This window comes from Symphalangus syndactylus, chromosome 2, assembly GCF_028878055.3.
Source record: "Symphalangus syndactylus isolate Jambi chromosome 2, NHGRI_mSymSyn1-v2.1_pri, whole genome shotgun sequence".
Classification (NCBI taxonomy): domain Eukaryota; kingdom Metazoa; phylum Chordata; class Mammalia; order Primates; family Hylobatidae; genus Symphalangus; species Symphalangus syndactylus.
The window spans coordinates 106,651,303-106,668,640 of record NC_072424.2 but is presented as its reverse complement, the minus strand read 5'-3'; the positions used below and the strand labels follow the sequence as shown (position 1 = coordinate 106,668,640).

The 17,338-nt window shown below is 36.9% G+C and overlaps 1 protein-coding gene and 1 pseudogene across 2 annotated transcripts in view; one reads left to right on the top strand and one right to left on the bottom strand.

Moving 5' to 3' along the window:
- LAMA2 (laminin subunit alpha 2) overlaps positions 1-17,338 on the bottom strand; it is a 625,547-nt gene that overhangs the window by 575,032 nt on the left and 33,177 nt on the right. The gene's annotated exons all lie outside the window — the stretch shown is intronic.
- LOC129473329 (mesoderm-specific transcript homolog protein-like) lies at positions 10,931-12,287 on the top strand (annotated as a pseudogene).

The window sequence follows — 17,338 nt, the reverse complement described above, 5'->3', positions numbered from 1 at the left end:
AAAAAATTTTTTTTGGGACAGGCTCTTGCTCTGTCACCCAGCCTGGAGCACAGTGGCATGACCTCAGCACGCTGCAGCCTGGAACTCCTGGGCTCATGCAATCCTCCCACTTCAGCCTTTGGAGTAGGTGGGACTACAGGTGCGTACCACCATGCTCAGCTAATTTTGTTTCTTTTTTTTAGAGACAAGGTATTGTGCTACCCAGGCTGGCCTTGAACTTCTGAGCTCAAGCGATTCTCTCACCCTGGCCTCTAGAAGTGCTGGGATCACAGGTGTGAGCTACCACGCCCAGCCTTATCAAACCTTTCATTCCATGGCTTTCAGGTCATATTTCAGGATATGGAACTCTTTGTTTCAGTCATTGGAGGTAAACAAAATATTTACCATAAAAATATGATATAATCCTTATTCACTCATGAATGCATTACTCTTTTATTCTCTCACTAGTATTTATTCCTTCCAACAAATATTTATTAGGTGTCTGCAATGTACCAGACAATGTGGAAGCACTATAGAGGGAAAGATGCTAAGAAAAACAGAAATAGTTTTTGCCCTCTTAAAGCTTATAATAAAGAAGGAAGGGACACGAATCAACTCATTCAATGGGTCAATAATTATAATTGCAATTATACTGAAAAAACAGTATCCCTAATAAAGGGATATGATCTAGTTTTTGGGTGGGGTGTGGTGGTCTAGGGAGACAGTCTGATGAGATTCCCCTAAGGAAGTAATATTTGACTTGCAGTTTGAAAATTATTAGGGTAAGTGGAGGTGAAGGAAGTAGTAGGAAGACTCAGCGATAAGGGCTTTTTAAGGCAGTAGAAGGAACAGAACACATTCAGAAAACCAAAAAAAAAAAAAAAAATCCATTATGAACGAAACATAACTTGAAAAATTGAGGCAAAATCATGATGAGCAGGAATGGCAGAACATTTTTGGTCTTTTTTTGTAAAGGAAACATGGTAGACCACTGTAAACTTTTGGATCACATTTGGACCCAAACTTTTGGATCATCACTCTGGATGCAATGAAGGGATCAGACTAGAGTGGGCAAGAAAGAAGAAAGAAAGTTTTTCTAGAAGGCAATGGTGGGGCTTACTCAGAGCACTCAGGGAGAACCAGGAAAGGCAACTTAATCTGCCTAGGAGAGATTCTTGTTTCTTAGATAATTAGCTTAAGCTAATTATTTTACAAGAAGTATACATCAGCCAATAAGATAATAAAGAAATGCCTATTCCAGTCTCTACTCAAGCTCCTTGAGCATTTGCTTCTTATTGACTCTCCTGTTACTCTCTGCCATTGAAAATGACCCTACATTTTGGACTCTGCTTACCTACTTGTAACCACCTATAGGTCTTTCATCTTTGGGTGGGATTCCTGGATGTTAAAATCTTTTCTGTCTCCTTTAAAAATATCTATGCGATTAATTTTTTATTTATTATAACTTCTGTGCTATGTGTCAGATACTTTGTTAAGCAAAAAGAAAGTACATGAATTGGAAGCTGTTGCATTCCTTATGAAACTTCAAGTCAAGTGAAGGTAAATATGTTATAAATTCATGCTTTCATTCAACATGTATTTATCAAATGGCTACTATGTATCAAGCATTGGGATGAAAAAAAAAGGAAATTCTTGGTCTTGTGGTGCTTTCCTCCAGGATAAACTGTAATACATTATGACAAAGTCTATCATGGACACAAGAACAAAAAATTGTTAATATCAGAAGGATGGAAGAGTATCCATTTTCATGAAAAGGCAACAATTTTGTTGAGTCTTAAAGGATGAAAAGGAGTTTGCCAAGCAAAATTGTGGAGGAAAGCCCTTCTAGACTAGGTGATAAACGTGTGAACCTGCGTTGGAATTGAAGAGAAATGAAAAGTTGCAGAACCTTTGATTTTTTGGAAATTCACTCTGGACTGAGGGTAAGCTGAATAACTGCTCAAAATAAGAGAAAGCAAAAAGATGAGTTAGAAGTCAGTAGTGAAAGTCTAAGTGGAAAGTATTGAAGCTTTGTCTCTGAAGAGGTAACAACAGTGCAGAAGGAGGGAAATGAGTGAAGTCATTGTTAGGTGTTTGGATCAAGCAACAGGGATCATTAACTAAGATTAAGACTATCAACATGGAATAGGTTTGGCGTCAAGATGATAGAATTCTATCCTTTTTGCTGGCTTCCATTCTTTTGGTCACTCTCAAATGTTGGTACTCCCGGGACCTTCCCTTCATTTCTGATTACAAACTGATGTCCACAAACAATCAAAACCAAGCAAAAATTAACAAAACATAAGTAAGAGAAAGAATATTTCTCAGAAGGACATCCTTTGAGAAGTATGATTGTATATTTTAACATCAAATGCTTTGACTCTTCCCTCATGGGATCTAGGCATTGAATTCATAGTCAACAGGGGAGACAGATGTGGTAAAGTTCAGGTCCTTGTGCTAGATTAAAAAAAAATCTTATGTTTGCCTGGCAGCTTCTCTATATACTAACTGGTGGCTGAAACTAACTCCTATAACTACTCTGTCTAAAACATGGGACAATAAAAACTTTTTTATAAGGTTGTGGTGAGATCATATAAAATAATTCATGCAAACAGTGTCTAGCACTCTAAGAACCTCATAAAACATTAGTTATACAAAAAAAGAATAAATACTGTATGCTGTGAACTATTCTAACTACTTTCTACTGACTATTTCATTTCATCTTCACAATCAGTCAGGGAGGTAGATACTCTTACTATTATTAATATCACTGTCTTCCTCATTGTTACAGATAAGAGGACTGAGGCACTGAGAGTTTAAATGGCTTACCTAAAGCTAAATACCTTGTAAGTGGTGAAGTTGTAATTAGAATACAGGCAGCCTGGCTAAAAAGTCAGAAATATTAATCCCAGCACAGATATATGGAAAGTAAGCAACACACTCCAAAATGACCAATGGGTCAAAGAAGAAATCCAAAGAGAAATCAAAAGTATCTTGAGACAAATGAAAATAACAATACAACACACCAAAACTTCCGAGATGCAGCAAAAGATGTTCTAAGAGGGAAGTTTACATTGATAAATGCCTATATTTAAAAAAAAGATCTCAAATGAACAACTTAACTTTACACCTCAAGGAAATAGGAAAAAAAAACTAAGACAAAGAAAAGGGAAGGGAATAATACATATTAGAGCATAAATAAATGAAATAGTGACTAGAAAGAGAATAGAAAAGATCAATATAACTAAGAGTTGTTTTTTAAAGATAAACAAAATTGAAAAACCTTCAGCCAAACCAAGAAAAAAGGAATGAGGATTCAACTAAATAAAATTATAAATTAAAGAGGAGACATTGCAACAGAAATAAAAAAGGATCATAGAGACTGCTATAAACAATTATACACCAATAAATACAATAATCTACAAGAAGTTGATAAAGGCTAGACACATAGAATCTGTCAAGACTGAATGATGAAGAAATAGAAAATCTGAACAAATTTGGATAATGAATACCCAATAATGAGTAAGGAGAATAAATCAGAAAAAAAATCTCCCAATAAAGAAAAGTCCAAGACCAGACACTTGGAGGGAACACTTCCAATCTCATTCTATGAGGTCACTATTACACAATGCTAACCCAGATAAGGACACTACAAATAAAGAAAATTACAGGCCAATATCTCTGAAGAACACAGATATAAAAATCCTCAAAAAAATACTAGCAAATCAAATTCAACAGCATATCAAAAGGAACATCACCATGATTAAGAGGGATTTATCCTTGGAATAAATGGGTAATTCAACATACATGAGTCGATAAATGTTATATAGTATCCTCAATTATGCTTTGTTTCACTTTTCATGGTTTCAGTTACCTGTACTCAATCATGGTCTGAAAATATTAAATGGAAACTTTCAGAAAAACAATTCATAAGTTTTGAACTGTGCATTTTGGGTAGCAGGATGAAATCTTACATGTCCTGTTTCTTCCCACCCAGGAGATGAACCATTCCTTTTTCCAGGGTATCCAAACTGTATCACAACCAACCTGTTGGACATTGACATCATATGCACCTGGCATCCAACCATCAACATTGTCATAGCTCAATAATCAAGGGTTGCTCAAAGCAGGTGGTCTTCCTTCTGATGCATCATCAGAAAATCAATAATAACCTAATTTTATGTTACAATGCCTGTGTCGTTCACCATATTTCATCTAATCATGGTGGCATTTTATCATCTCACATCATCACAAGAAGAAAGATGAGTATAATACAATAAGATATTTTGAGAGGGAGTGAGAGAGACAACATTCACATAACTCTTATTATAGTATATTGTTATAATTGCTCTATTGTTGTTAATCTCTCACTGTGCCTAACATAAATTAAACTTTTTCATAGGTATATACATAGAATAAAAAGCATACTATATGTAGGTGTCAGTACAATCTGCAGTTTCAGACATCCTCTGGGGGTCCTGGAATGTATCCCCCATGCATAAAGGGGGACTACTGTATACCACTTTCACAGAATAAAGGATAAAAATCATACTATCATCTCAGATGCAGAAAAAGCATTTGACAAAATTCAACACCCTGTCATGATAAAAGCTCCCAACAAATTAGGTATAGAAAGAATGTATCTGAACATAATAAAGAAGATATATGACAAGTCCACAGCTGATATCATACTGAATAGTGAAAAGTTGAAAGCTTTTCTGAGATTAGGAATAAGATAAGGGTGCTGTATTAGTCAGTTTTCACAAGGCTATAAAGAACTGCCCGAAAGTGGGTGATTTATAAAGGAAAAAGTTTTAACTGAATCACAGTTCAGCACAGCTGGGGAGACCTCAGGAAGCTTACAACCGTGGCAGAAGGCCAAGGGGAAGCAAGACACCTTCTTCACAAGGCAGCAGGAAGAAATGCCAAAGGAAGGGGGAAGAGCCCCTTATAAAACTATCAGAGCTCATGAGAACTCACTATCACAAGAACAGCATCGGGGAAGCTGGCCTCCATGATTCAATTACCTTTATCTGGTTTCCTTTGGCATTTGGGGATTATGGGGATGATGAGGGTTAAAACTGAAGATGAGATTTGGATGGGGACATAAAGCCTAACCTTATCAGGTGCCCAGTCTTACCACTACCAATCAACATAGTACTATGAGTCCTAGCCAGAGCAATTAGGCAAGAAAAAGAAATAACATTCATCTGAATTGGAAAGGAAGAAGGTAAATTGTCTCTGTCTGCAGATGACATGATCTTATATGAAGGAAACCTTAAACTCCATCTAAAGTGCTATTAGAAGCTAATAAATTCAATAAAGTTGCAGGATACAAAATCAACATATGAAAATCAGTTGTGCATCTATATTAACAACAAATTATCCAAAAAAGAATTAAGTACCCAAAGGATTATAAATCATGCTACTATAAAGACACATGTACATGTATGTTTACTGTGGCACTATTCACAATAGCAAAGGCTTGGAACCAACCAAAATGTCCATCAATAATAGACTGGATAAAGAAAATGTGGCACATATACACCATGGAATACTATGCAGTCATAAAAAAGATGAGTTTATGTCCTTTGCAGGGACATGGATGAAGCTGGAAACCATCATTCTCAGCAAAATATCACAAGGACAGAAAACCAAACACTGTACGTTCTCACTCATAAGTGGGAGTTGTACAATGAGAACACATGGACACAGGGAAGGGACATTACACACCGGGGTCTGTTGGGGGGGTGTGGGGCTGGGGGAGGGATAGTGTTAGGAGAAATACCTAATGTAAATGATGAGTTGATGGGTGCAGCAAACCAACATGGCACATGTATACCTATGTAACAAACATGCACATTGTGCACATGTACCCTAGAACTCAAACTGTAATAATAAGAAGAAACCAAAGCAATAGCATCAAAAATAATGAAATATATATGAATAAATTTAACCAAGGAGGTGAAAGATCTGTACACTGAAAACTATAAGACATTGAAGAAAGAAATGGAAGAAGACATAAATAAATGGAAAGATTTTCTGTGTTCATGAATTGGAAGAACTAATATTGTTAAAATGTCCACATTACCCAAAATGATCTACAGAGTCAATGCAGTCACTCAACATTTCAATGGCAATTTTTTAGAAAATGTAGAAAAAATGGCAGGGTGTAGTGGCTTATGCCTGTAATCCCAGCACTTTGGGAGTCTGAGGTGTGTGGATTACCTGAGGTCAGGAGTTTGAGACTGGCCTGGCCAACATAGCAAAACCCCATCTCTACTAAGAAATACAAAAAAAAAATTAGCTGGGCATGGTGGTGTGCACCTGTAATCTCAGCTACTCAGGAGGCTGAAGCGGGAGAATCACTTGAACCCAGGAGACGGAGGTTGCAGTGAGCTGAGACTGCATCATTGCACTCCAACTTGAGCGAAAAGAGGGAAATTCCACCTCAAAAAAAAGAAAGAAAATGTAGAAAAAACAGTTCTGAAAAATAGAATAAGAATTTTAACAATTAAAATTCAAATGAAATCACAAATGACCCAAAATATCCAAAGCAATCTTAAGAAAGAAGGACAAAACCAGAAGCATGATGGGTCCTGATTTCAAACTATATTACAAAGCCATGGTAATCAAAACAGTGTGGTAGTTGTATAAAAACAGACATATAGACCAATGAAATGGAATAGCCCAGAAATAAACCCACACATATATGGCCAACTAATCTTTGACTAGGCCATTAAAACTACACAATGGGGAACAAATAGTCTTTTCAATAAACTGTGTTGGGGAAACTAGATATCCACATGCAAAGGAATGATTTTGGGTGTTTATCTTATTCCATATACAAAAATCAACTGAAAATGGATTCAAGACTGAAATGTATGATCTGAAACAATAAAGCTTCTAAAATAAATATAAAGAAAAGCCTCCTTGCCATCAGTCTTGGTGATGATTTTTGGGGTATGACACCTGAAGCACACGCAATGAAAGCAAAAACAAAGAAGTGTAACTGCAGCAAACTAAAAACTTCTACAGCAGAGGATACAATCAACAAAATAAAAACGCAAGTTGTGGTATGGGATAATATATTGGCAAACCATATATATGATCAGGAGTTAATATTCAAAATATGTAAGGAATTCATACAACTCAATAGCAAGAAAACACAAAATAAGCCAATTTCAAAATGGACAAAGGACCTAAACATATCTAAAAAATAGACATGTTTCCAAAAAGAGACATACAAATGGCCAACAGGTTTATTAAAAAGTGTTCAACATCATTAATCATCAGGGAAATACAAATCAAAACCACAGTGAGATATCACCTCATACCTATTAGGATGTCTATTATATAAAAGACAAAAGATAACACATGTTGATGAGGAAACAGAGAAAAAGAAACCCTTCTACACTTTTGGTGGGAATGTAAATAGGCATAGCCGCTATGGAAAACAGCACAGAGCATAGAGATTCTTCAAAAAATGAAAAATAGTACTACAATATGACCCAGCAATCCCACTTCTAGCTATATATTTTAAAAGGTGATATCAGTATCTCAAGGAGATATCTGCATCCACATGTTCATAGCAGCATCATTCACAACAGTCAAGATAAATAAATGGCCTAAGTATCCGTCAGTGAATGAATGGATGAAGTAAATATGGTATACACACATACACAGACACACAGACACACAGACACACACACACACACACACACACACACACACACACAGAAAGAGAGGGAGAGAGGGAGATAGAGGAATATTATTCAGCCATAAAAGAGAAGGAAATCCTGCTATTTGCAACGACATGGATGAGCCTGAAGGGCATTGTGCTAGGTGAGATAAGCCACACACAGAAAAACAAATACAGTATGATCTCACTCACATGTGGAATCTAAAAAGTTGAACTCATAGAAGCAGAGAGTAGAATGGTGGAATGAATGGTGGTTGCCAGGAATTGGGGTAAATGGGAGGTTCAGGTCAAAGGGTACAGTTTCAGTTATAAGATGAATAAGTTCTAGGGATCTAATGTACAGAATAGTGACTATAGTCAATAATATTGTATTGTTTATTTGGAATTTTCCAAACACAGATCTTAAATGTCCTCCATGCATAAACAAACACGCACACACAAAGTGATAACTATGTGTGGTGATACACACATTAATTAATTTGGTTGTGGTAATCATTTCACAGTGTATATGTATATTAAATCATCATGCGTATCTAGAATATATACAATTTTTACTTGTCAATTATACCTCTATAAATCTAGAAAAAAATAGAAATCTTAACTCCAGGACTAGACATGTTCTTGCTTGATCCTACAGGCGGTCACCTAGAGCTCACCCTCTCATATCTGGCCTCCCTAAGGACCATTTTCCTACACTATTCATGTTCCATATCAATTTCTCCTTCTTTTTAGGGTGTATAGTGAAATTTAGAACTTAATTATTTGCTCTGTTATGCTTCTCTATAATATATGTAAGTCTTGTCTTGAGCATAAACTCTTCAGGCAAGAATTATATCCCATATCTGGTATTCTGTTTAGTAACAGTTTAAGGTCTGAATATCAGTAAGCTTTCAGTAAACACTTGTTGAGTGATTGATTCTGAGGCTCTAAGGCATCACTAGTGGAAGAAACTACTGGAGAGATTTGCATAAGGCCTGGCCACTCCTACTGAAGATTTCTCATTAGCAAAATTGCAGTCAACGACCCAGAGCTCCACCTGTGAGAATATTGCTTCAGGGCTCACAACAGAAAAGACATAGCCCTTGCAATGTGTGATGAGGAATGACTCAGTCTTGTTCTCTTGACTGTTGCTGTGAAGATTACATTTACAGTAAAAATAGGGGCATATTTTAATATTATTTTGTAGAATAAAAAGTTGTGAGAGTTTTTTTTTCCTTTTATTATTCAAGGCTAGGATAATGTCAAAGAATATTTATGGACTGATACATATACAGAAAAGAAGGATTGGTGCTTTTAAAGCAGTTGGAGAAAAATATAATGAATGATCATTACATTTAAAACAAAATAATGGAGTTAAATTAAAAGAATAAGAACAGATTTTACAGTAACAGTCCCAGTGGAAAGAGTTTAAAAGTAACAATTCTGTAATGTAATTTTTATTTGTTTAAATTGTTTAAAAACTGAAGTCACAAAGAAATGCTTGAAAGCCAAATAAAATTAGTCAGAGAAAAGAGTAAAAGTGGATCTTAGAAAAAATAATTTTGAATAAGATTATTTGAAAGACTATGACTAGACATGTTCTTGCCTGATCTCACAAGCTGTGACCCAGAGTTCACCCTTTGATACGTACTATTCTCCTGTACCATTCATGTCCCGTAAGGATTTCTCCTTTTCTCAGTTCATTTCTCAGATATTTATGTTTTTAACTTAATGACTATTTTACTGGCAACATTTGCCTCGTTGTGACTTCTGAAGAAAAAAGCAGTAGTTTTAAAATAAAATGTAACCTTAATTTCATTCATTCAGATATTCAACATTAAGCTATTTGCTAGGCATTATGCAAAAGAATTTTCAATAATACGGAAGTGAAAGAAGACCATTTACTGCCTGAAAAGTACTAGAAATGGCCACTGCAAAGTGTGATGAGAACTAAAATAAAGATCAAAGTCCTTTGGGAATTCATTTATTTAGTTATTTTTTAAACAATTTCACAGAACTTTTATTTACCCATATCCTTTATGATAAATTTCTTTTGTTTGAAGAATTTATGAATACCTTGTAAGCTATAGAGACATGTTAGTTATATTTAAGACAAAAATGGTCCAATTGATAAAATCTGGCTTACTTATAAGTAATTGCCTTTCTTTGTTCCTTTGGGAGGAAGGTATTTCTTGTCCCTTTTTTTTTTTGCAGAGATCCAGAAAAGGCCTCATAGAGATACTGGCATTTGAACTGTTACTTAAGGATAGGTAGCACTTAGACAGGACTAGCAGAGAGCATCCTAGAATCATAGGAACAGAAAAGCGAACGCGTTAGAAAGTGTGTGTGTCCATGCAGGGAAACCATGGGTGTTTTAAAAGGAAGTTGCGATGCACACTGTGATGGTCTTGAAAGCCAGTGAAGATAACAGGGAAATATTGAAAGATTTTCATAAGGAATTTATATAATTAGACTTCTATTTCAGAAAGATTAATATGATGGTGATGTAGAATAATCGGAGGGAGAAGAGACTTTGAGTAGAGAAATCAATTAAGGGATCATATCAGTCAGGACAGCCTAGGATGCTGTATAACTGCAGACTCCAAAGTCTCTATGGATTAAACTAACAAAGATAGCAAGGACGTGTATTTCTTGCTCATGCTCCGTGTACATTTTGGGCCCATGTGTGAAGGGTGGGGGGAGCTGATCTATATATTCTACACTCAGGCATCCATCTGGAAGATCATCTGTCTCTATAGCATGGCGAATTATGCACTGGCTTGTAAAACTCGTACTCAATCTAAGAGTAACGCATGTCAGTTCTGTTCACATTTCATTGACTGTGTCTATGCCTAATTTCAGGGGTGAGCAAATGTAATCCTACTATATGCCCAAAAGGAGAATAACTGGAATATCTATGAATATTTCAATCACCTCAAGAGGCGGTTGCAATGGTTTAGTCAATGAGGGTGTAAGCAGTAGGAATGAAAAGAAATAGGAAAATATAAGAAATACTTTAGAAATAGAGGCCACGGCAACCAGCACACGCGGGCACTTCCCTTGTGGCAGTCGCGCCTAGCAAACGCAGTGCCGCCGTGCACGCCAGAGTGGCTGTAGCTGCCGGGCGCGGCGCCGCCCTGTGCGGGCTGTGGGCTGCTGATTGAGACCCCGCTGCCGGCCGGCCCTGCAGGGCTGCGGGAGCCCCGGCGCCCCGGCGCCCCGTGCTCTGCAATGCTGCGGCTGGCAGCATGGGATAACGCTGCTGTGCGCAGAGATGGTCTCCGCAGGATGAGGGAGTGGTGGGTCCAGGTGGGTCTGTGGGCAGTGCTCCTGCTTGATGCGTTCCTGCACATCCCACTCACTGAGCTCTCACCTGATCTTCACTCATGCAAGTCTTCAGGCAGGTTTTTCACTTACAAGGGACTGCGTATCTTCTACCAAGACTCTGTGGGTGTGGTTGGAAGTCAGGAGACAGTTGTGGTTTTACACATTTTCCAACATCCAGCTACGATTGGTACAAGATTTGGGAAGCTCTGACCTTGAGGTTTCATCGGGTTATTGCCCTTGATTTCTTAGGTGTTGGCTTCAGTGACAAACCGAGACCACATCACTATTCCATATTTGAGCAGGTCAGCATCGTGGAAGCGCTTTTGCGGCATCTGGGTCTCTAGAACCGCGGGATCAAGTCTTAGAACTATGGAGATAATTGTTGCTCAGGAGCTTCTCTACAGGTACAAGCAGAATCGATCTGGTCGGCATAACATAAAGAGTCTCTGTCTGTCAAATGGAGGTATCTTTCCTGAGACTCACCGTCCACTCCTTCTCCAAAAGCTACTCAAAGATGGAGGTGTGCCATCACTCATCCTCATACGACTGATGAACTTCTTTGTATTCTCTCGAGGTCTCACGCCAGTCTTTGGGCCGTATAGTTGGCCCTCTGAGAGTGAGCTGTGGGACATGTGGGCAGGGATCCGCAACAATGGTGGGAACTTAGTCATTGACGGTCTCTTACAGTGCATCAATCAGAGGAAGAAGCTCAGAAGGCGCTGGGTGGGAGCTCTTGCCTCTGTAACTATCCCCATTCATTTTATCTATGGGCCATTGGATCCTGTAAATCCCTGTCCAGACTTTTTGGAGCTGTATGGGAAAACGCTGCCGCGGTCCACAGTGTCGATTCTGGATGACCACATTAGCCACTATCCACAGCTAGAGGATGCCATTGGCTTCTTGAATGCATACATGGGCTTCATCAACTCCTTCTGAGCTAGAATGAGTAGCTTCTCTGTATTACCTCCTTGACTCCCTTATCTGTTGTGTGTTCCACTTAGGAAGAAATGCTCAAAAGGGGTCCTGGCCATCAAACGCTATGCTCTCACAAAGTCCACTTTACTTAAATTGGTGAACGGTGTATAGGAAGAAGCCAGCAGGAGCTCTGACTAAGGTTGACATAATAGTCCACCTCCCATTACTTTGGCAACTGATCAAATATATGGACTTGGCTTTGTTTTTGTGTTATTAGGAAATTCTGATGAGCATTACTATTCACTGATTCAGAAAGACGTTCTTTTGCATAAAAGACTTTTTAACACTTTGGACTTCTCTGAAATACTTAGAAGTGCTCATTTCTGGCCCAACCCCAATAGGAATTCTATAGTAAGAATAAGGAGAAGGGGACCTCCTTCCCTGTCCTTGAATGGCTTTATGGGCACATGCTTTTTAAAGTTCTTTAAGCAACATAGAGCTGAGTCCTCTTTGTCATACCTTTGGATTTAGTTTCATCAGCTGTTTTTATTTATAAACATTTTGTTGAAATAGATATTGGTTAAAATAATATAGTATTCTAAGTATGATTTAAGACTACGATTTACCTACACATTATATATATATATATATTATAAAGACACTAAACCAGCATACACTTACTCTGCCAGAGTAGTGACCCTAATGAAACATGTTTGATTTCTGAATAAATTAAACTAAATCCAAACTATTTCCTAAAATCACAGGACATTAAGGACAAATAGCATCTGTGCCAGAGATTTACTGTTGTTAGATGGGGAGACCAATTCTAACAGCAAATAACAGTCTGAGACTCCTCATACCTCTGTGCTTAGAAGTATGTCTCTCTTGAGCTACCGTAGAGGAGAAGGAATTGCTGTGTAGTCTAAGTCACTATGCTGAATGTACGTTGATTCCTTTATGATGTCTGCTTAACTCCCCATTGCCTGTCCCAGAGAGGCTTTCCAATGTAGCTCAGTATTTCCTGTACTTTACAGAGAGGAAAGTCCCAGAAACTTTAAGAACAAATTCTGAAAGACCTATGAGCAAACAGTGCTGATTACTTTTTTTAAAGCCACATTTCATTGTCTTAGTCAAAGCAGGATTATTAAGTGATTATTTAAAATTCATTTTTTTAAATTAGCAACTTAAGTATAACAACTTTGAAACTGGAATAAGTGTTTATTTTCTATTAATAAAAATTAATTGTGACAAAAAAAGAAATAGAATCAAAACCTTGCTCATTGATATAATAATGGGAAGAAAGATAGGGATCTAGTAGGAATCTAATGGTTTATACCTGGAAGACTGATGGGACCCTCAGCAGAAATTTGGAAATAGGAGGAAAATAACTTGATGGAGTTGGGTGAGGACTGTGGAAAGAATGGGATACTTCAGAGGGAGAATGTTTAGCTGTTAAGTTTAAGCCATGTTAAGTTGTAAGTTCTGGAAGGAATATGTGAGTAAGGATATCCAGAGGGGATAGAAAGTTAGAGATGGAGCTTACTCAGAAGAGGTCACTAACATAGAAGTAATATTTAAATCTATGTGCCTAGATGAGACTGCAAATTTCTTGAAGTCCATTTAATAGGTCAAAACCAGTATTTAAAAAAGAATATAAAATAGAAATATTGGAGTACACTGAATGTAAAATGTCTAAGTATTTCTTTAAGACATCTCATGACATTGTATTATGTGTGTATGTGTTAGAAAGAGTGATATTCTCCAATTTAAGTGCATTTCTTATCAAGAAAAGAGTTTGAAGGCCACTGTTCTAGAGGAATGAGAAGAGAGGAGGGAGAGTGGTGTGTTGACCAGGAAATGCTTTAGCCATTTTATCAGTTAAAGACAAATATCAGCTATGGATACCATTTCACACTTCATTTCAGTAGCCATTGGTCATTCTCAGTCCTTTAGAATCCACCAGATCTTTATGTTCGGCAGCTCTCAGCTTCACTATTTCGTGCTTGCTCGATGGTTTATACCCAAAACTATACCTTAGAGGATGAATGTATTCAAACTGGATGTCAATCTTAATAAGATTCAGCATACACCTACTTTATTCTCTATTTCATCTTTGTTAGCAGAGCTGAATTGTACTGGAATTTGTTTCACAACCTTACCAATAATACTACAACATTATATCTGATGAATAGTAAAGCATCTTTTCAACTCTGAGCTTTAACACTACATTAGATATTCCAACTGGAAAAGTGGTCTTTATTTCAAAAGAACTGAGGAGAAAGGTCAGATTTCCTGAATTTATCTCAGAAGGAGGATTACCAATATTAAAAAGGAGCATAAATATTCAAAATATGGTCTATGGTATCTTCCATTAACCAAGACATAATATTAGCATTAAATAATAGTTAGCTATGGAATATTTACCTGTTATTCTGGATTTTTATATGTTGCCAAAGAAACAGAAAATTTGAGCTGTCAGCAGTTTGAGAGCCTACTAAAGCATTAGAGTTTTAAAAATTTTCTTTTCCAACTCTTCATCTTGGGTTCACTTTAAATATTGAGAATAAGTCAGATTATTATTAAAGAATTATACATATCTGAGTTACCTCTAGGGATTATAAATTTGGGATATGATATGTTCTGATCCTTGAAGCGGTAAAATGACCATATCTAAAGAACAGAGGCCTAAATGAAAGGAGTTGGTATTCATACTCTAACCTCTATTGCCACCATGACCAAAGAGTTTTTTTTTTTAAAGAAGTTAAGAACAGACTCAAAACTAAGAAAACTGAGAGTTGTGGAAAGATGAAATTTCACCTTTGAAGGCCAACACTCTACCTCCCCATGTAGGTGATAAAAAGAAAAAGAAAAAAGGCACACAATTTTCAAATAGAATGGAAAATTTTGGGCAAAGAAATATTGAAATGTCAGAAGTACTATGTAGAAATTCTAGATCTGGTGGAATATTCTGTCAGAATGGCTCATTGGTGAAGGACCAATGGAGAGTCCCAATCCAGTGGTGACAGAACCACAAAGAATGTGGCAGAGAAGAGAATAAAATGGCCTATTCAGTTTAGGTCCAGGAAGTTTCCCTGCTCCGTTTCTCATAGCAAGACTGAGACATTGTTGAACATGCAGAACAAGATATGCATTAAGATAGCATTTATGTGAAAAACAAAATGAATCAAAGAATAAACCATATGTTGCTATGTGAGAATTTGTGTCTATGTAAATGCAGAACTAAACAATAAAGACATTGGTTTTCTCTGTATAGAGCACTGGGAGTGAGGATGTTAATTTTGAATTATTTTGAAGTATCGTAAAATACACACAACATAAAATTCATCATTTGACCATTTTTAAGTGTACAGTTCAGTAGTATTAGTACCTTCATATTGTTGTGCAACCATCAACACCATTCACATCCAGAATGCTTTTCATCTTGCAAAACTGAAACTCGGTACTCATTAAATAAAACTCTCCGTTCCTCTCTCCTTGCAGCCTCTAGTAATCACCATTATGCTTTCTGTCTCTATGATTCTGACTACTCTAGGTAAGTAGAATCGTAACAGTATTTGTCTTTTTGTGACTGGTATATTTCATTTAGCAGAATGTCCTCAAGGTCGATTCATACGGTAGCATGTGTCAGAATTTCCTCTCTTTTACAGACGGAATAATATTCCATCGTATACATGCACATTTTATTTATCTATTCTTCTGTCAACAGCCAGGTTTCTCCCACCTTTTGGCCATTGTAAATAATGCTACTATGACAGAGATATATAAATATCTTTTCAGGAGCCTGCTTTTAATTATTTGGGGCATATTCCCAGAAGTAGAATTGTTGGAGCCTATTGTAATTCTATTTGTAATGTTTTGAGGACCCTCCGTACTGTTTTCCATGGTTGTCACACCATTTTATATTCCCATCAACAATGCATAAGGCTTCTAACTCCTTCACATCCTCACCAATTTCTACCTTCCATTTTTAAATTATGGCAGCCATCCTAATGGGTATAAAGCTTCCTTTGAATTTTTTACAACCGAAATATATTCACATACTATTTTTTAAACACTTAAAATATCTCAACAATATGGTGTGAAACTTAAGCATGTATATTCTGTAAAAGGCTTGTTGATGTTATTTCTGGTTAAATAATTCTCTTCTCTAGAAGAAGATGTAATTGTGTAAAGATTAATTGCAACATGATTGATGAGAAGGGGTGGTTGGCCTACAGTGGAGTCAAATAGAGCATTCACATGCTGGGAAATAACCCCTCTGCATGAGCGGGACCTACAAATCCAGCGGGGAAGACGGCGGGGGGGCACCCTAGCTACCTGTACATTGTGCTCTTACTAAGAGGAGAGTATAAATTTTTCATATGAGGGATTAAGAAGGATGTTAAAAAAGCTTTAGTTTACTATATAGGGGAATTTTTTTTCCTGGGATATATTTTCTTGAATTATTAACTGATAATTTAATCGAAACTCAAAATAATCAAAATGGCAGGATGTTTCCTTTACTCTAAAGACTTAACTGGAAAACTTCTTCTCCTCCTCCTCCTCCTCCTCCTCCTCCTTCTCTTCCTCTTTCTCCTTTATGAGCAGTTCAATGGTATTAGAATTGAACACTAATAAATGTTTAAATAGGAATGATTTTGGATGGAAAAGAGTTTTATGTTGTCAGTAGTCAGTAGTTCTGGTAAGGACAAATATAACACCATGTTAATGGAAAGACTTGGGTAATAGCTATGTATACATACATCACACACAAATACATATATATGTGTGTGTGTATATATATACATGAAAAGAAGCTTGTAAAAACTATAACAGGGATAAAAAATCAAATTAAGGGAGTAGGTAGAATCTTTGAGAACATAGTATGATTTTAATAGATTTTGGAGGATATTTTCTTCTGCCATTATATGTAAGCAGAGATAGTAGCTCTCAAAAAATATTCTTGTGTTCCCTACACTTCTCAGCCCCTTGCAGTTAAGAGGGGCATCTGACTATTTTTAGGTTGTAAAAATGTGGAGCAGAGTCATGACTATGACTTTCTAGCGAAGCACTGAAGACCTAGGTGCCAGCTCCCCATTCCTCTCTTCCTCTGCCATAGCAACCATAAAAGCCATTTCCTGAGTTGGAAACATCAAAAGCAGAGGACAACTGGGACACTGAGTCACCAGATGGACCTGTATTTGTCATTGCATCATTGAGAAATAAACCTCTGTAATGCTAAGCTTTTAAGATTTGGGGGTTTATTCATTCCTGCAGCATGGCTTAGCATCAATCAGACTACTACAGCAGATTAGTAATTGAGTAATTGTGTTCTTATAGGAATTAGCAGTGATATTGAGAACAGTGGGAAAAAAATTATTATTCCTCTGATCATTCTACTATCTATATCTTCATCCTTTGTGTATTAAATATATT